General features: G+C 38.4%; 1 long non-coding RNA gene across 1 annotated transcript in view; it reads left to right on the forward strand.

Moving 5' to 3' along the window:
- Positions 1–11,131, forward strand: part of LOC115070048 — a 28,155-nt gene extending 17,024 nt beyond the window's left edge. The window contains exon 2 of the long non-coding RNA XR_003849251.1: positions 10,741–11,131. This is a non-coding gene — a long non-coding RNA (uncharacterized LOC115070048). The remainder of the gene's footprint in view (positions 1–10,740) is intronic.
- The last annotated feature ends 9,609 nt before the right edge of the window (positions 11,132–20,740 follow it).

Here is a 20,740-nt window from a genome sequence, read left to right on the forward strand (position 1 = left end):
TATGCTGAGTTCAATATTGTATGACTGTATTAATTCAACTGTGAACCTAAAAATTTACAGCCACGTTTGACAGAGAGGTATCCTTGCTCTGGAATGTGTTAATGAATATGTTAAAGCTGTAATGAAAAAATGCTTCTAATCATGTGGTTATTAAAAAAAAATTCTTCAAAGCATAAAAATTTGCTCCTTAAAAAAAAAAAATCCAAACACTTTGAAGTCCATAGCGTCTCTCAACTGTGGGTTCCTGGAAAATCCAAGGCAAGTACTGTCTTATTTCAAGAGGGAACAATCAGGCACACCTAAGTAAAACCGAAGTCCAGCAAAGTAGCTCAAAGCTGGACATCTGGGATTCGCTCAAGATCTTCTGGGCTCCAAAGGGTTCTGGCAGTTCCACCTCTCTGACTCTGCATAATTGTTCCAAGCTCCACAGCAACAAATTCAGCACTCAGTGGCTTTTCCAGCACAAAGTTCCAAACGCTTCCACAATCCTCCAACATCAGGTCGGTCACAGCAATGCCCTCTGGTACCAATTTCTGTCCTGGTTTGTTTCTCCATTGCTGTGATAAAACACTCTAACCACTACCAACTTGGGGGAAGAAAAGGTTTATTTGTCTTACATTTCCCAGGTCACAGTTCATCAGGGAGCCCAAAGTAGGAACTCAGGGAAGAAACCTGGAGGCAGGAGCTGGAACACAGGCCATGGAAGAATGCTGCTTATTGACTTGTTCCCCTAGCCCTGACTCAGCCTGCTTTCTTATGCAACACAGGTCCACCTGCTCAGGGATGGCACCACTTGCAGTGGGCTGGGCCCTTCCACATCACACAACAATTAAGAAGATGCCCCACAGACATGGCCACAGGCCAGTCCCATGGAGGCAATTCCCTAATTGAGGCTCCCTCAACCCAGGTATGTCACGTTGACACTAAAGCTATCCAGCACAGATTTGCTTTCTTTCCTTCCTTCTTTTGGTTAACAGGGCTAGGTCTGTCTATCTTGTTTAACCATTCAAAGAGCCAGCTCTTAGAATCATTGATATTTTTGCATTATTTTCTTTGTTTCTATTTCATTGATTCTGCTCTGATTTTTGTTATTTCTTCTTGTCTACAAAGTTTGGAGTTGATTTGTTCTTGCCTTTCCAGAATCTTGAGTTGTACTGTGTATTTTTTTTAATGTAGGTACCAAGAGCTATAAACTTTCCTCTTAGGATTTCTTTTAAGATGTCCCAGAGGTTTTTTTGTGCTGTATTGTCATTTTCATTTAGTTCCAGGAACACTTTTATGTTTTTCTTAATTTCTTCTTTGACCCATTCATCATTCGGGAGTGTGTTTAATCTCCATGAATTCATGTAGTTACTAGAGCTTCTTTTGCCGTTGATTATAAGCTTTATTGCACTGATAGGATGCACGGAATTATGTCATTTTTTGTATTTTTTGAGATTTGTTTTGTGTCTCAGAATGTGGTCAATTTTGGAAAACCTTGCATGGGCTGCTGAGTAGAAAGTGTATCCTTTGGTGCTTTGGTGGAATATTCTGTATATGTATGTTAGGTCCATTTCATGTAAGATGTCATTTAATTCAGATGTCTCTCTGTTTATTCTTTGTCCAGTTGGCCTGTCTATTGAAGATAGTGGAGTATTAAAGTCACCTACTATTGCTGAGTTGGGGTTAATCTCTGTTTTATAGTCCAGGAGGACTGTTTTTATGAAATTGGGTGCTCTAGAGTTTGGTAAATATATGTTCATGATTATAATATATTCTTGGTAAATTGTTCCATTTGAAGTCTATTTTGTCAGATATTAGAATTGCAACCCCTGCTTGTTTCTTAGTGTCATTTGCTTGGAATATTTTTTCCCATCCTTTCAGCCTAAAGTAGTGTCTCTCCTTGAAAGTGAGATGATTTCTTAAAGACAAAAAATGAGTTTTCTTTCTTCATCCATTCCGCCAGCCTATGTCTTTTGGCAGGTGATTTGAGGGCATTGATATTTAGTGCTATTATTGAAATATGTGTGTTGGTTACTGTCATTTTGATTTCTTTGTGTTTGTGGCCCTATTCTGAGTTTTTCTATTGTTTCTTTCTTTGTTTTCTTTCTGTGGCCTTTTGGGTATACTCATTCCTTTCTTCAGTCCTTTGTGTTGTTTCAAGGAGTCTCTGTACAACTGGTTTGGTAGACATGAATTCATCCAGCCTGTTCACATCATGAAAAATTTTCCATTCCCCTTTGACCATGGTAGATCTTTTTTTGGATAAAATATTTGGGATTGACATCCATAGTCATTTAGAACTGGGAATACTTTGGTCCAGGCTCTTCTGGCATTCATACTTTGCCCTGAGAAGTCAGTTTTAATTCTGATGGGTTTTCCTTTATATATAACTTGTTGTTTTTCTCTATCAGCTTCCAGTACCCTCTCTTTGTTCTATACATTTAATGTTTTTAGTATGCTATGCCGTGGGGAGTTTCTGTTCTAGTCACGTCTAATTGGTGCTCTGTACTTTATGAATCTCTATAGGTATGTCTTTCCTTAATTTATGGAAGTTTTCTCCTATAATCCTTTTGAACATCTGTTCAATGCCATTGACCTGAGAATCTTCTCCTTTCTATATGCTTATAATTCATAGATTTGGCCTCTTCATGTTGTCCCACATTTCTTGAGTACTCTATTCCTGTGTTTTTTTCAATTTCACATAGTATTTGCTTAAGGAGTCCAGATCTTCAACTTTATTTTCCAGTCTTGATATTCTGTTTTCTATTTCATTCATCCTACTTGTGAGGCCTTCTCCTGTTGTTTCTAATTGGTTTGTTGAGTTTTTCAATCCCATGTTCATTTCTGTTTGAATTTTCTTCATTATTTCTATCTCTTTTGTGAATTCACTTTTCAAGTAATGAATTGTCTTTGATATTTTCTTAAGCCACATATTTGTATATTCTTGGGCTTCCATCATAAGTTTATGCCTTTCCTCTTTGAGTTCCTTGAGATACATGTCTGTTTCCTTGAAGTTCTTTGATCATGTTTATGATTGTTCTATTAAAATTCTGGGTCTTGGGGCTCCTCAGGGTAGTTCTCATTGTAGTGCACTTCTGTAGGACTAGTGGGTAGTGGGAACATATTCTCTTGGTTTTTCGTATTGTTTGTGTTTTTGCATTGCTGTTTGGGCATATGAATCTTCTTTATTGGTTATGTGTACATCAGGAACATCGTCTCTGCTTTTGTTTAATTTAATTTTGGTTCTGTTAATATTGTTTATATAGTTTGGTTGCTTTTGATTCAGGTATGGAAAATAAATTGGTGCATGTTTCAGGTTCTTTCAGGGTAGTAGACTGGTCTGGATGGATGGTGGGACAGAGTAGTAGGTAGGTTAGTCAGGTTAGTAAGAAGGCTGGTCTGTGTCAGAAAGATCAGGAGCCAATGGAGTCTATGCTAGGGAGTTTAGCTAGTCTTTTTTAGGAAGCTAGTCCAGAGATATGAGGTAAAGTAATTGGATCCCTTTGGGTCCAAGGCAGGCAGGGGACAGGGTGGGGATGGGCAAGAGGAATGGAGTAGAGACTTAATGGGCAGGCTCAGACTTACCAGAGTTCTGGCTGGCCAGATCTGTACAGCTGATCCAGAGACAGGGAAGATGGCAGTTTGGTGACTGCCTGAGTGGGGATTTAGCAATCTGTGTTAGGGTGTTTAGCTAGTTTCAGTTAGGAAGCTAGTCCAGGGATCTGAGGTTAAAGAATTGGAGTCTGCCTGGATCCAAAGCTGGCAGAGAACAGGGCCTAAAATCCTAATATTTCATTTGTGTGTGTGTGTGTGTGTGTGTGTGTGTGTGTGTGTATGTGTGTGTGTATGAGAGAAAGACTTGCTAATATCACTTTAAAGTATAGCTTATGAAATCTGAAATTAATAGACAAAAATCTCTCCAGTACCTTCTGCTGCTAAGCTGTTATGATTCTAGGTTTATATAATTTCAACTGTGTTGAAAGAACATGCTCTATACTGATGTGAACTCTCAGGAAATAACTTTCACTATAAATTTGGGAAATATTGCATTGGTAATGCTTCAAATACTTAGGTCTCTATTGTATTTGATTTTCCAGGAAGCCTATTTCTAAATAGCAGCGTCTTTAATATGTGTACTTCCAGAACAATGCAGGAGTCTTCCATTTTATAGCCATTGTCAACAATAATTACTTTTTTAAGCCAAGAGAAGCCATGACAGGATAATGGCATGTACATGAAAAGTGACCCAGCATAGAAAATGATGACCAGTTGTTCAAAATCCTGAGAAATGTGAACGATACATGAAGATGTGCTGAAACTGTGGCTACTAACTATGCATCCCTGCAGGAGAAAGTGGCAAAGTTATATTAAAAAAACATATCATAGATGTGTGAGATATTATTCACACTCAGAACAAAGCATGTGTTTACAGTGTACAGCATCAGCAAACAGTCAGCCTGCTCCAGCTCTGGCACTGGCACACAGTAGGCCTGCTGCAGCTCCAGGATCTACTCCCACAGATCTGCTAATGAGATGTCATTTCTGTTTTGTAGCCTGGGAATGAAGTTTCCAGAGCTCTGTTTTCTCTTGTACAGTCTGGCCGTCATAACCTTTGTTTCACCCTTCACACACAGTAGGTGTATCTCTTCTATGAGGTCTGTGCCTGCTGCATTCTGTGTCCAGAAGTCTTCACCCAGACTTTAACCTGTTTCACTTTTCTCAGGCCACAGTATCTACTTAAGAGAAACTTTCTTGTACCATGTTTTGTGAAAGCATCAGTACTCCTGCTATGTGACTGGCTATTCTTTGCATTTGAGACTATTACTAATTCATTTTGATGAATTGCTTGGCCCTTGTAACTCTAGTATCAGATTAACCTTATTAGAGTTACTTGGTTTACTACTATATTTTATGTTCCAGGAACAGAGCTGGCTGTGTGTGTGTGTGTGTGTGTGTGTGTGTGTGTGTGTGTGTGTGTACAGAGAGAGGGCCTGACTAGCTTCCAACTTGAAGCCACCTGGATGCTAGGATTACAGGCATGTTTCATGTAACAATCACTTTTATTAAAATTGGCCAAAAAATCCCACTTTTCGTTGAATGTTTAGTTTCATTTCAGTACCCTCAGATTTACTAATATAGGGAAACTGTTATCTTTACAAACTTTTCTTACATTTTTTAAAAAATATATTTCCATTGAATTTTTGTGCATATCATACAATGTGTTTTAATCTTATTTAGACCCCTCCCCTATCTGCACCCCCTCCCATTGCCTCCCTGTGCTGGATAGCTTTAGCTGTCAATTTGACACACCTGGGTAAAGGGAGCCTCAATTGGGGAATTGCCTCCATTGGACTGGCCTGTGGCCATGTCTGTGGGGCATCTTCTTGATTGAGTGAGGTGGGAGGGCACAGCCCACTGTGGACAGTGCCACCCCTTGGCAGGTGGGCCTCTATTGCATAAGAATGCAGGCTGAGCAAGGGGAGCAAGCCAGTAAGCAGCGTTCCTCCATGGCCTGTGTTTCAGCTCCTGCCTCCAGGTTCCTGCCCTGAGTTTCTACCTTGGGCTCCCTTAGTAATGAACTGTGACCCTGGAGATGAAAACCGAATAAATCCTTTCCTCCCCAAGTTGTCATTGTTCAGAGTTTTTGGTCACAGCAATGGAGAAACAAACTAGAACACTCCCCATCAGGTTTCATTCATTCTGTCATATATGCTAAGGCCTGTTGAGTCAAGTTTATGTCTCCAGATGTCCCTCAGTATGAGTTCATCCACTGGATCCTGGTCAGCCTATCTAGTGCCACTCACTTAAAGAAGAACAACTTACCAGGCACATGCCTTTTAATCCTAGCATTCAGGAGGCAGAGGCACACAAATCTCGGTGAGATCAAGAGCAGCCTGGTCTACCTGGAAAGTTCCAGGCCTGCTGGAGCTACAAGGAGACTCCGTCTCAAAAAGACCAAAAAACAAAAAAATAAAAAACTCTCTCTTCCCCAGCAGTGATCAACTGCCAATAGCCCTTCTTCGCATGGGTCTTGTACTGCATGCCATCACCATTGCTGTAAGTTCATATTAGTAAGTTCTCAGAAGCCTGGAAAACTCATCCACCTCCCCTGGCCCTTACATTCTTTCCACCTTCTTCCCCCATGGTCCCTGAGCCCTGGGTGGATGAGGTTTAATATAGGAGTCCTATCCAGGGACATGCACTTTACAGTCTTTTATCTCTACAGCTTGGCCAGTTGTGGCTTTCTGTATTGATTGCCCTCTGTTGCATGAGGAAGTAATACTGGTGAGAGTTGAGAGATGCATAGTATTCATTCTACCCCCGTTCCACTATGTCCTATGATCCTTAGGTGTAGAGGTCTTTTGTAGATGTGTCACTTAGGACTGGATATCTCACAGACACTTATTCTCTGTGTGTGACCAGTTGCAGAGCTCTGTAATAGTCTCCATCTGTTGCAAAAAGAAGCTTTTTTGATGAGTGCTGACAGGTATAATTGTCTGTAAATATAAGGACTGGCACAGCAAACTATATTAGTGTAGTAGCGGCACTTCTATCTTGGGAATAATTATTCTATCTAATTGGACTTAAAGCCCATTCAATGTGACGAAACTCATTTGTACTGTAAACATAGTAAAATACATATGCCTGGAGAGGTCCTAGATCCTAGAGAAAACCCTAAGTCTGTCACATTCCTAGACAAACATAATTTCTTACTATATGCTAAATATGTACCCTTACATTATTCTTTTTTAAAGTTTTGGTTTGAGAATGTATTATATGCAACATATAATGTCTTTTGATCAAATTCATCCCCATTAACCTCCTCTCAAATTCCTCCTCATCCCCCTGCTACATTTCCCTCTCAAGTTCATATGCTATCTTTTTAACCAACTGAGTCTGCTTAGTTCTGCCTATACGTGCATTGTAGGACCATCTAATGGGGTATGGATAGCCTCTCAGGGACCCCATCGATGAAGAAAACTCCCCAGCAGCCATCAGTTCCCAATAGCTCCTCAGCTAGAGGTGGTATTTCATGAGCCTTTCCCCATCCATGTTAGGATTTTGTCTATTTGATCTTGTTCAGGTCTTGTGCTTGCAGTCACAGCTGCTGTTTGTTCATGTGTTCAACACTGTTGTCATTTCTGGAAAACACTGTTTCTCTACAGACAGCTACTCCCCCTGGCTCTTATAGCCTTTCTCTCTTCTCTTTCATGATGACCCCTGAGTCTTGGCAGGAGAGAATGTGATATAAATGTTCCACTTACAGCTAAACACTCCGCAGTGTCTTATTCTCTTCATGTTGACCATTTATGGGTCTCATTAATTGTTATCTACGTCAAAAAGAAGCATTCTCTGATGAGGGTTGAGAGACACACTAATATATGGGTATAAAATAATACTTTAGTGAACAGTTTATTACTATGTTCATTTAGCAGAATAATAGTATTAGGTTCTCCCATAGGGCCTATGACCTAGCCAGCCATTACTTTTTGGTCCAGTTAAAAGTACAAGGCAGGAATTCCATCCTGTGGAACAGGCTTTAAATCTAATCAGAAAGCGGTTGAATATTCCCATAACATTCATGTCATTATTACACCAGTGGGCATATTCACCAGGATAGTTCCTATTGTACCTCACAGGATTCACAGATGGGTGAGACTGATGGTTATTTTTCTTCCCCAGCCACATGCATATACCCTTCTAGCACTATGAAAGCTATCTGGTAGGGATGAAGCTTCCAGATCTGTACCAGCTTGATTTTTTCATGTACTATGACTCAAGTATATGGTATACATCGGCTATAGGAGCTTACCATTGAATTCTGAAGGTCAACCAAGAGCAATGGCAATAGCTTCTTACATTAAGGGGATTCCTTTGGGTCCAATGATGAATAACACAAAAAGAAATAACCTGTTTATGACACTGGGCTTTTTATTTGTTAACCTATGGTTTCTGGGAAAGACATTGTTGCTCCATTATATAACTCCATATGTGTGTGTGTTTAGAAGTTTCTGCAGTAGTAGCTTTCCATATATAGCATTTTCAAAGGTCTTTAGTGTTAGTTATCTCTCCCTATAGTCCCTCCTCTACCCCAGCTGTATTAGTTACTTTTTGTTGCTGTGATAAAATACTATGACCATAGCTGAGCAAGGTGGCACACGCTTTTAATCCCAGCACTCGGGAGGCAGAGGCAGGCAGATTTCTGTGAGTTTGAGGCTGGCCTGGTCTCCATTAGTGAATCCAGGCCAGCTGTGGCTACAGGGAAACCTCGTCTCAAAATGACCAAAAAAAAAAAAAAATACTATGACCAACAGAAAATTACGGAAGAGTTTATCTGGCTTATGATTCCAGAAGGGGAATCCATAATGGGAAGGAGGCATGCCAGATGGTGGCCCAACCAGAGCAGGAAGCTGAGAGATCACATTTCCAGCCACATGCAGGAAGCAGAGAGCATGAATTGGAAGTGGGCAAGGATATAAACCAGAAAGCCTGACCCCAGTGACATACCTCCTCCAGCAAGGCTCCCCCAAATAGCACCACCAACTGGGGATCAAATGTTCAAATACCTGAACCTATGGTAGACACTCTTCATTGAAACTACCATGCTACCCTTCAATCCTCCACTCCATTTAACCCTTCCTGCTCTCTTATTACCCCTTCCTTCCTCATACCATCTGCATTCTATCCCCTTTTCTCTAGAATCCCCCCAACCCCACCCACCCCATAGTCCCTTATAATAAATTAATATAACATGTAACTAGTAAGCTTCCTGACTCTTATGGGTGCCTACCCTAAATTAAGCACACATATTTTCTAAAGATTCAATGCTAGCCTCCAGGTATAAGAGACAACATATGGCATTTGTCTATTCTGGGTTCTTCACTCAGAATAATTATTTCCAGTTTAATTCAGTTATTTGTAAATTCATAATTTCATTTCTCTTTACAGATGAATAATATTCCATTGTATATATGAATCACATTTTCATTATCCATTTATCAGTTGATGGACATCTAGTCTATTTCTATTTTCTGGCTATTGTGAATGGAGCAGCATGAACATGGATAAGCTGGTATGTGTAGCAGGATATAGACTCTTTTGGGAATATGTCCAGGGGTGGTATGCCTGGATCATATGATTGATCTATTTCTAGCTTTTTAAGGAACCTCCACACTGATTTCCAGAGTGGCTGCACCAGTTTACACGTCCATCAGCAGTGAACAAGTATCCTCTTTCCCCACATCTGGGCCAGCATTTGTTGTCACTTTTTTTCTTTGATCTTAGCCATTCTGACTGGAGTAAGATGAACTCTCAAAGTAGTTCTAATTCATGTTCCTGATGAGAGCTAAGTATGTACTAAGCGCTGTGTGGGAGGTGGGAGCGCTCGAAGCCAGTGGCTTCTCTCTTCACATCACCCTCTCCTGCAGTTTTCAGGTTCTTCATGCTATGTTCAGCTTCTTTATTATCCCCTCTCTGTCCATACCTTTTTAACATTTATTTATTCTGTGTGTCTGTCTCTCTGTGTCTGTGTGTGCATGCACACGTGGAGGTCAGAGGACAACTCATGTCCTCAGGCTTAGCAACTTTACCCACTGAGCCATTTTTTTGAAGAAAATGTTCTTTAAACCACATGGAAAGCAACTTCTTTATAGATTTATTATTTACTTATTAAATTCACCTTCAGATCAATACTCACAGATCATTGGTTCTAGTTTATGATCACTGAATGAATCACTGGTGATTTTAAATTACTCCTTTAACAATCCACAGAACTATTAACATTGTCTTTATGGCTAAAAATCCAACTAATTTAAATTGCATTTATTTCCACGAGTCTATTTTTTGAAGGTCATCTTAACCCCTTGTCACTTGAGCCTCCCCTTAGAATACACTCTAACATGGTGTAGCTGTAACCTTGGAAAGCATATGCTTAAGTGCTAGTGGAAAACTTTGACTAACAGGTGCAGTTGAAGTAAATGCATCTGAGAGCTTCATTCTACTACACTAGTAATGGACTCCCTGAATCATAAGCATCTCCTTTCTCATTCCCATGCTCAGCATCCTGCTGGTGTCAGGAAATCACTGAGTGCTCACCTTCTTCTGTCTATCATGATTATTTCATTACTGTAGTAATGAACATTGAATTAACAGAAAACACTGTAACTAACTTTCATAGAGAAATTTTTAATATTTTTTATAAAACTAAGATTTCAGGGAATAAAATTTCTGTATTGCTTTTTCTCATACAAAATCATTTAGTTAAGAGATGATTTATCATGAATGTGATGTTTCCTGAGAATATCAAAATCAAGATTAATTTAGACTGACATAGCCAGACTGGGGGTGTAAAAGCTATCATAAGGCTGATACCTCCTAGCACTAAAAATAACTGCTGTGTGAAAAAGTATTCAACTTTTTATCTACATAACCCCTTTGGTGAGACAAGAATTTTGCAATACAATGTGTTATGTACTTGAAATAACTAACTTATTAATAATTTTTTAAAACATAGTGAGAAGAATAGCAAATAATCAGGAAAATTTAAATAATACATGAACGTTACCTGGAATTCTTCCAACATCAGCATTTATTAGCAATTCTGCTTTGATAAAGAAACCGTCAGCTCTGAGGCCAGACCAACTTAGATATGAATCCCAACTGTACCATTTATAACTCTGTGGTTTAGGACAGGTCACATAACCTATGTTAGTCATTTCAAAAATTACATATGAATAATAATTTCTACTTTTTGGACAGAGTCTTCAACATTATCAAGGAGGGACAACCCAGGCACAGCGTGATGGACACCTTGATTTGAGATGATGAGAGTCAGGGAAGACCAGGCCAGCTGGAGTCTAGAGTGCCCAGTCCTAGAGAGAAGAGCACGCCACAGAAGAGGAATTCCAGAGGTCTTCAGGGGCTCCTCCCTCTGCCTCAGCTGAGCCACAGTCAGTGCTGTATGTGAAAACTTCCTGATGCTGAGATAAAAATTATCTAGACACATTCAAAGAAACAATGATGAGTATAAGCAGCCTAGAAGTAAAAAGAAAACTCAGAATTCTCAGAACTGCTAAAAAAAAAATCAAGATCAAAGTCTATACTGCCTTCGAGGAACCTGTTTTAAATATACAAAACAGGTTGAAAATAAGAGAATGTAAATGACATACCACGTTGATACTGACTGAAAGAAAGCTGCAATGACTATGTTAATATAAGACAAAGTGGATATCAGTGCAAATAATATTGCCAAAGATAGAGATCATTTTGTAATGGTAAAGTTCTAATATGTCTTTTTATGAAATAGGGCATGACAATAATCCTAAATGTTTGTGCATCTACATAAGAGGGCTTCAAAACACATGGCTCAAAAAACGGATTGTTAAAAATAATGAACTCTAGAAGACAGCGGGAAGTGCTGTAGGGACAAAGAAAAAAACTGTGAAGTGAATATCCACTGAAAATATTATTCTAAAAAGAGGGTCAGAAAATATTTTTTATAATTCATTTTTTTCAATTTGTTGATTTTTTTGTGTGTATAACACACAGAACATCCCAAACCGTGCTATTCATCTATACACCCACTTCCCAGATGGCACCCTCCCTTAGCCTCCCTCCCTCCACTAGAGCCCTTATACTCTGTCATCCCTGCTACTGATAAAAATTTGTTGATTTTTTTGTGTCTATGTATATCACAGAACATCCCAAACCATCTCATTCAACTATACACCCACTTCCCTGATAGCACCCTCCCATAGCCTCCCTCCCCCAACTAGAGCCCTTATACTCTGTCATCCCTGCTACTGTTTTCTGTGTTGTCGGCACCCTGAGCTGTTCCCCACTACTTGTCCATCTGGTGAATCTAGTCATCTATCTAGAGGTCTTTCTTTTATGAGGGTCAGCTGTTCCTCATCTAGCAGTAATCAGTTGTCAATATTCCTTTAGAAAAGATTGGGGTCTGCTGTTCATTTTCCCAGCTCTATGCTGGGTTACTATCTGGGCGTACCTTTGGCCACCCTGGCCAACAACTCAAAAGAAGGTATTGCCTGTCTGGCATTGTTGCTTGTTATGTAGCCTTTAGCTATACACATGGACTCTTATGAAATTATATTGGCCCCTTTAATCTTTCGTTATACTTTCCTTTAGGGTGTTTAAGGCCATACAGTTGGCCCAGATAAACCAATTTATTTTTACTCTTAAGGTCATTTGAGGATCTGTTCCTCAGGGGTCACATGGGCTTGGGAGGTGCCCCTGGCTCCTTTCTTTTACCAGTTCCACCTATGTGAAGATAAGTCAAAGAAAATATATATTTTTTAATCTCTCTACTAAATTGCCTTCCCTGGTCTCTGAAATGAGCACTTTGAACCACCCTGCTTTCTCTTACGGTTCCTAACATTTGTTAACCTCATTTCAATCAATGATTTTTGTCTCATGTTTAGAATTAAAATTGACTGTATCAAATAAAAATTACTGGGGTGGTGAGTGGCTCAGCAGGTGAAGGCACTTGCTGCCAAGCCTGATATACTGAGTTCTATCCCCAGGACCCACATGGTGAAAGAAGAAAACCGACTCCTAGGAGTTGTCCTCTGACCTCCACACATAATGCATTGGTGGTGTCATCATACACACACACACACACACACACACACACACACACACACACACACATGTAAAATGTATAAAATAAAGAGAACGTGATTAAGACTTTTTGCAGGATTGAAAATATAAAAGAATGTGTCTGCTAGCAGACATGGACTATAATAAATGCTAAAGTAAGTTCTTTGGTTTGAAGAAAAAATATACTTAAGATCAAATCAGAACTACAGACAGGAATGAAAACCACCAAAAGTTGTAAATAAATTATTAAAATATGGTATTATATGCTTTTTCTTTATTAATTACCTTATGTTATATATGTTAAGCCTGATACAAAACACTGTATGGATAGTCACAGCATGTATATGTGAACACACTTACATTAAAGAGTAGGGATTAATTTACATATAATGAATCAAAGTTCCTAAATTTAGTTGAAGTAACTATGATTTGAATTCTTCTGCCCTTAGCCCCAAAGTTGGTATGCTGAGTTCTCATTCTAAGCTGATGGTTTTAGAGGGTAGGACCTTTGAGCAGTGGGCAGGTCATGGTTACAGAGCTTCCATGAATAGGAAAAATAATCAGTTCCAGTAACTGATAGAGCCAGTAAAGGAAAGGAGTTAGGGTGAGAAATACCCAAGTACTTTGTGAGCCTCTTAATCTATGCACATCCTTCTCAAACACCCATGATAACAGTACCAAGAAACTAAAACAGGACTACAAAGAAAATATCAATAATAATAATAAATATTATCATTGTACCTATGGATCAAAAAACAAATCATGAAGAAAAATTTGGCCAGGCGTGGTGGCGCATGCCTTTAATCCCAGCATTCAGGAGGCAGAGGCAGGTGGATCTCTGTGAGTTCAAAGCCAGCCTGGTCTATGTAGTGAGTTCCAGGACAGCTGGGGATACAGGGAGACCCTCTCTCAAAAGACCTCAAAATATAAAATAAAATAGAATAAGACATTTTTAAATGGATGATGTTTATAGCATCACACAAAGGGAAACATCATAAACAAATGAAATTGAAATTTTTTTACATTTGCAAACCAATCAATATAATTCACTATATCAACTATAACATGAAATACAGAAATATTATTTTCAAACACATATCTATTTATGACAAAACTTTTTAAAGCAGGAAATTTCTAGGATCTGACAAAGAGAGTCTACAAAAAGAAAGAAAAGACAAGTTATATCACACTAAGACATGGGACAATAAAATTTCACTTGCTTATATGACTTCTGACAAACATTGTGATGGAGGGCATCCATATGCATTTCTCCTTTCACCAGTGAGGAAAATCATGCCCAGAAACTCTCAACATCATTTCAACATTTGCCTTACATTGCATTGGCTGGATTTGGGTCACGTGCCCACATCTAGCCACAGGAATTTAGGAAAGTGAGCATCAGGTGTTTTCAGATTTTCTTACAGGCATCAAACTCTGCTACCTGGAAAGTAAAGAGCAGGAAAGGGCTACTGGGGGAGCAAAATACGTGCCATAGCTCCCCAGCAGCAGTCAACACTGAGTCTTCCCTCCACCCTCAAGGACTCATGGCCTATATTGTAATATCGACATTTTGCAGAATTAAAGAGAAAAAAAAAAACAAGGAAATGAATGCTCTTAAACCTCAAATGAAATTTGATGTATTTCATCATGCTGGTCTATATGTATTGGACACTTCTCTTTTGCTTCTCTCAATCCCTTTGCTGTTTGAGTGGTATTAGCTAACCCTTTGATTACAGCTTCTATACTATTTTTATTTTTAATGCCTTTCCATATAATGGTTAATATTGCTCTAATGAAGTCAAGCACCTGGTTCGAATTCTGGCTTTCCTACTTAAGAGTTGTATGGAATTTGCACATGTTATTTCATCTCTCTTCACTTCTTATAAAGGTGAAATCTGTCTCAAAGATGTATGAAGAGTAAATGATACAGAACTGTTTTGAATAGTGAGTATTCAGTAAACACAAGCTATCAGCATTATCATTCCAAATGAAGGCCAACAAATCCTTGGAGATTTTGTAACATAAAAGGAAAGACTGTGATTAGTACAACTCAAGTCGTCTTTGGAACCTGTGAATTAACGTGTTGGCTAAGAAACAGTCTTTATTCCTACGGTTCTTTTTAAGTTTCAAGGACTTTTCCTTAAATGTTCTATTATCTATCATTTCCAAACACTATCACTCTTTTTTTTTGCATGCTATTAAGGAGTTTCTAAGATGCCAGAGATGCCAGGGAGCAGTATTCCAGGCAGCGACGATCAGTATTCTTAGCTGAGGAGTGTAGTTTATGACTTCTTTATGGTGTTCTCAGAAAATTAACAAGGTGACTACATTAAAACATTTATGAGTCTGTTTACGCTCTGGCACGCCTGTTAGACTCTTATTTAATTTCCAAGGGGGATAATGATTGGAGGAAAGATTCCACATAAACAAAAAATGTGAGTGGTAAGAGAAACTGGTATATGTCTTAACAGAATGCAGATGTCCTGCACTCTGAAAACAATATCTCTGACCTTAATGTTTAAACTCAGGCATTTCTTAAATTACAAAATTTTGAAGTTAGAACATACCTCTCAGATTGTCTCACTAATTCCACATTTTATCAGTAGGGAGAAAATCTGAGACCAAGAGGAATTCGGTAATTTCCTCAAAAATTCATTTACTCAAAAACAGATCCCAAAACAAGACCAAGGGTCTTTTGACTCCAATTTTCTCTCCACTCTGCCAGCTTTCTCTGATGTTGAGTTCCTTTCCTTGAGTGATAGTTCCTAAACTTGAAGATGAATTTACTTTTCCAAGGCTCAAACAGGCTTTCATTCACAAATGTTTCCATTAATCATTAAAACTGTTGATTGAAACTTAAGGCAAATATTACCCTGTTTAAATTCTTTTCCATTTACCTAACAAGTCTTTTCTCTTGAAACTCAGAACCCTAAATTACTTACATGAGTTATAATAGACTGTCTCTAAAATTTATTAGTGCATAGCTAAAACATTAGTAAGTAACCAAAGAAGAAGCATTTGGGATTTGTATCAACAGTGATCTCTTTAAGGAGAACCAAAAGAAAATTTTTTTTGAAGAGTGTATGTTCAACTGCTCTGGTTCAACTGTACGCCAGAATAAGCCCTCTAAACTGAACCTTTCACTCAATAGCTTGATTATATTTTACATATGACAATAATGACTGGGGTTCTTTAGTCCAGAAAACCTTTTTAGCAAAATGTGTCTTTTTTGTTGTTTGTTTATTTGTTCGTTTGGTTTTTGGTCTTTTTGAGACAGGGTCTCCCTGTAGCCATAGCTGGCTTGGAACTCGCTATGTAGACCAGGTTGGCCTCGAGCTCACAGAGATCTGTCAGCCTCTGCCTCTCGAGTGCTGATACTAAAGGAGCAAAGTCAGACTACTAAAGAATGAAAATTTCTCAAAAGTGTATAGAATATATATTCGCAGAAAGAAAATATGATACATCCAATCAAGTAATAGGACAACACAAAAAAATCAACATCAGGCTCAATGTTCTTCACATATATAAGACACTGTGGTTTTGAGGAGAAAAGACAGGGAAAGTTACTGGGGCTTAGAAAAGGAGAGAAGTCCCTTATCCCAGAGCCTAGTTAAAGCCTCTCCCATCAGCTAAGCATCAAGAATTCCAGCACAGTTGACATTTGCTGAAGACCTTTTTCCATTGCCAGTTGTAACCCTGTAACTTTCTAGGAATCATACCAGTGCAAGGTCTAAGCCCTTTGCACAGCCCTCCTTTTATGTTATCAACCCCTGCTTTTATCTTACCAGATCATAATACCATTCAATGCTCCTGTGGAGCTATCCTATAAACTCAGTTATCAAGAAGAAAAGAAAAGGGTCTCTTCGAAACCCATTGAACAGTGGAACTCCAAAAGCTTCCAATAGAATATTTAAGCACAACTCTCCTTTCACAAGCCCACAGCCAAGCTCTCGGGTAGGATTTTCTTTTTCTTAACCCTCATGCTTAAAAAAATCTATGTTTCAAAAACTATCTTTCAATAAATTCCACCTCTACTTCATACTGGCTCATCCTGAAATTCTTTTCTCCAGCGAAGTCAAGGTCCCTAAAAGACAAAGAGAAATCCCCTGTTTCAGCCAAGAACAGTGTAGAACTCTAACCACGTTGTGCAGGACTCAAGTTAAGATCTAATACTGAGTACTTCCTTGACAACTCTTGAAATAAAGATGGCCTTTCTTGTGACTTCATTTCTGTTGCTGTGATGAAACACCTTGACCGAAAGCAGCTTAGGGGAGGAAAGGTTTACTTGGCTTCCAATTACAGGTTATAGTCTATAATAAGAAGGACATCACAGAGGTAGAAGCTGGTCTCATCACAGCTAGATTTCTCTGCTTTTATACAGGTTAGAAACCCCTGCCTAGGGAATGGTGCCACATACAATAGGCTGTATTTTACTATGTTAGAGAACAATAAAAAAAATCACCCACAGACATGCACACAGGCCAACCTAACCTAGATAACTCTTCAATTAAAACTCTCCAGATGTTTCTAGGTTGTGTCAGGTCAAGTGACAGTTAAAACTAACCAAGAAAGCCTCAGATGGCCCATTCAGTTGCTGTGAATGCTTCTAGATGAGCAGCCCTCCTATTAGAAGGATCATATGCAACTCCTTCTAGTTTCTGAGTTGGAGGTCTTCAGTTCCTAACCTGTCAGCAGAAAAATTCCAACAAGCCAATCTTATCCTTTGCTGGGAATCAAGAGACTAGGGAATCCACCCTATTGTCACTATGAAGCCCTGCCTATCACAGCTCCTGGTTGTTCACTGGGCAAAGCTATGTACCCTGAAGAGTAGGTATCATCCTTGTCCCCCAGACTGAGTACTGTAACAAACAGCTATCAGTCTCATTGGTCCAATGACGAGTGCCCTATGTTTAGCTGTCCCCCTAACTCTGGGGTGAAAAATATCCTGCCAACACAGCAAGTAGAAAATCAAAACACACACTGATCAACATTTATGCATTATGGAAGCTAAGTGTGCCTTCTGAAAAAGGAGATGCTGCTAGTCTGGTCCTCTTTCATGTTGTCTGCATAGCACATCAAATATTCTTGGCCTTATGCATCCCTTTAAAGTAAATAACCACTAAAATAACAAAACAAACATTTCATTCTTGTCGTCTTTCCTCCTGTGGGCAACAAGATATTTTCCATTTCAGAAAACAAAATGAATCAAAGAAATGAATGAAAATGCTGAATGAGATTATCTAAAAGAAATTGACAGGTGCTACACATTCCACTGGATGTGCCTCATTATCATCTTTAAAAGGACAGATTATCATTTTTAATTTAATGTAAGCAAAAGGATGCTAAATGATTGCATGTGAATTTTTTAAACCATGCTTATATCTGAATTTAAAAATATTTTTACAATACACAGGAGATTTACAGGTTGTAATGGAAGACTTAAGATTTATATCCCTCATCTCCTGAGGAGTCACTGGAATGATAGGAAAGGAATAAATATGTACAAACTAAAGAGGAAAAAAAGTTATTTTAATAAATTTCCAAAGAGAATGATTGCATAGTGACCATCAGGGCAGAGCAGAAATTATAGCCTGAAAAATGTACAAAGGCCTCTTCACTAAGAAAGACGACTGACCCAGAGAAAGTAGAAATTCAGAATCTATGCATCAGAGAGTAGGGGCCAAACCAGGGTGGATATTGATCTATGTTGTCTTAAAATGGGATAATATTGACTCCCTAACACACACGCATACACACACACACACACACACACACACACACACACACACATTCTAGAAGTTGTAATAAATAACTGGCTGTCGACTATGAGAATTATACCCCTGAAATGACTGTATTTCTGGTTTTTTTCCTAATCTTTTCTGGGATGTGACCCACACCTTTAATCTAAAAACTTTATTTTTCTATCTCCAAAAGATTTTATCATTATTTGGACTATGAGTGCATGCAGCAGATATTTGGCCATTTATTGTTATTTAAAATCTTGAAATGCCACCCATAAATATTGTTATCTTCCACAACGTGACTTCTGCTTTCCTAGTTAGACATGAGAATACCTAAGTGAGGGATCTGGTCTTCCAGTTGGCATTACAGTAGAGACCCACACTCTCCAGGTGTAGCAGGGTAGAGATCTGCCTATGGTCCTAGGTTGAGGAGCCAGTGCTGTTGTAGAGAAGTCTCTTTGTAGTTACACACTCTTCCTCACTTTCTAGGTCAGAATCTGATCCTTAATCCAAGCAGCACACATGAGGAAGGCGTCATGATTTCTAGATGTCTCCCAATGTTTTCTTGGACATCGTGTTTATCTCCATAGTCAAGTTAACGCTTCAGCCAATAGAAGGGATTCTGCCAAATACATTCTATAAAATCCTTTGCTTCAGCAACTAGCCAAGGAACATTCTGTTGTTTGTAGGAATAATTTTGACCAACATATGTCTCCATCTGTTCCATTTTCTTTTTATAGCATTATTATTAGCTTCTATGGTTGTTTAGATTATTCATACCTTTAACCAATATAGTATAATTTTATTTCTTTGTACTTTTATACTATTTTAAGATTTCATATTTTATCAAAAGTTTTAGCAAACTAACAGAACTATTCCATTTTTGATTCCTCTGTTACCATTTAAAATTCAAAAATAGTCTGTTTTTGCCGAACACCTGTTATAAATTGCAACCATAATTTCTTGAAGGTGCATAGCACATGGAAAGTAAAATGTGTTGCTATGGTCCCATTAGCTCTGTGTTCTAGGAAGGCGCTTTTTCTTGTTTGGTGAGCTTTCCCTGCTGAAGCTCATATGCCTCATCCTGTTTAGTGGAATTGCTCCTTGCCTTATCATGTCAGTGAATGTGACATCCTTAAGATCTGGACCTACCATCTGGTACATTCTTCTTCAGAGACAATGGATATCAAAAGGGAAGGTTTCCCTAATGGGTCAGTATGAAAAGTATTGGCATTATAAGCCCTTACAATGAGGCATGCCATGGAGGGGAAGACAAAATGATCTCTATGAAAAAATAAAGGTACTTCTATGAAAAAAGCTTAAAACCATCATTACACTTGAATATTGAAATATCCTGAGGGCCAAGCAGCATTTACATGTAAGATAAAAGTTAGGCACAGCAGACTTTGAAAATGGGTGGAGGTTTTGAAGCTATCTTCCTCTCCCCAACTGTCACCTCTATTTTTCTAAAAGTTAACATTTTAACTGTGCATGGTGGCTTACATTGTAATCTACAGGAGGCAGAGGCAGGAGGTCTGCCATGAATTCAAGGACAACCCTGCTACATAATGAGTTCCAAGCTATCTTGACCTCCAGTGTAAGAATCTATAGAAAAAAAAAAAAAAAAAACCTTTGGGGCCGGAGAGATGGCACAGCAGTTAAGAGTACTGGTTGCTCTTACAGAGGACCCAGGTTTGAGTCTCAGCACCCACATGATAGCTAACAACTGTTCGTAACTCCAGTTCCAGGTGAATCCAATGCCCTCTTCTGGCTGCAGGCATTGCATGACCTGGGTGCATTTACATACATACAGGAAGTACACTCATACACATAAAATAAAAATAATTAATAAAATATTTTAAAAGTTTTAAAATATTATATTGTCTTCGAAAATTTAGAGCATACATTTTTCATTAGCATTAATATTTTTAGTAATATAAAACATTTTACATGCTATACAAAGTCACTTGATCATAAATGTAATTTTGCTTTATCACTTGATACTTAATTTCTTGAAAAGCTTTGACTAGGTTTTTATCCTCATGCAGAAGAAAAATACTTACCTAGTGCTAAATATGATTTTAAGTGTTTTATTCACTCAAAACTATTAATTTATAAGATTTTAGAGACTATCGTCCTTATCTTAAACCTTAGGACCGATAAAAAGATGAGCGTATTAGTCAGTCTTGTTGAAGTCTTACTTTCTTCATTTACATTAATACATTTATATCCACTCAATAGCATGCTAAGAGGCTCATACACTAAATGAATAGTTATAGGTTTAGAAGTCTCAGATCAAATGTGTTTCCGTCTTCCCATTGGCTAGGTAATTACTAAGTGATTATATTAGAATATTCAAAAACCTGACTTGTGTCATATATATACATATACATATATATATA

This window comes from Nannospalax galili, unplaced genomic scaffold (genome assembly GCF_000622305.1).
Source record: "Nannospalax galili isolate Female #2095 unplaced genomic scaffold, S.galili_v1.0 scaffold895, whole genome shotgun sequence".
NCBI lineage: Eukaryota > Metazoa > Chordata > Mammalia > Rodentia > Spalacidae > Nannospalax > Nannospalax galili.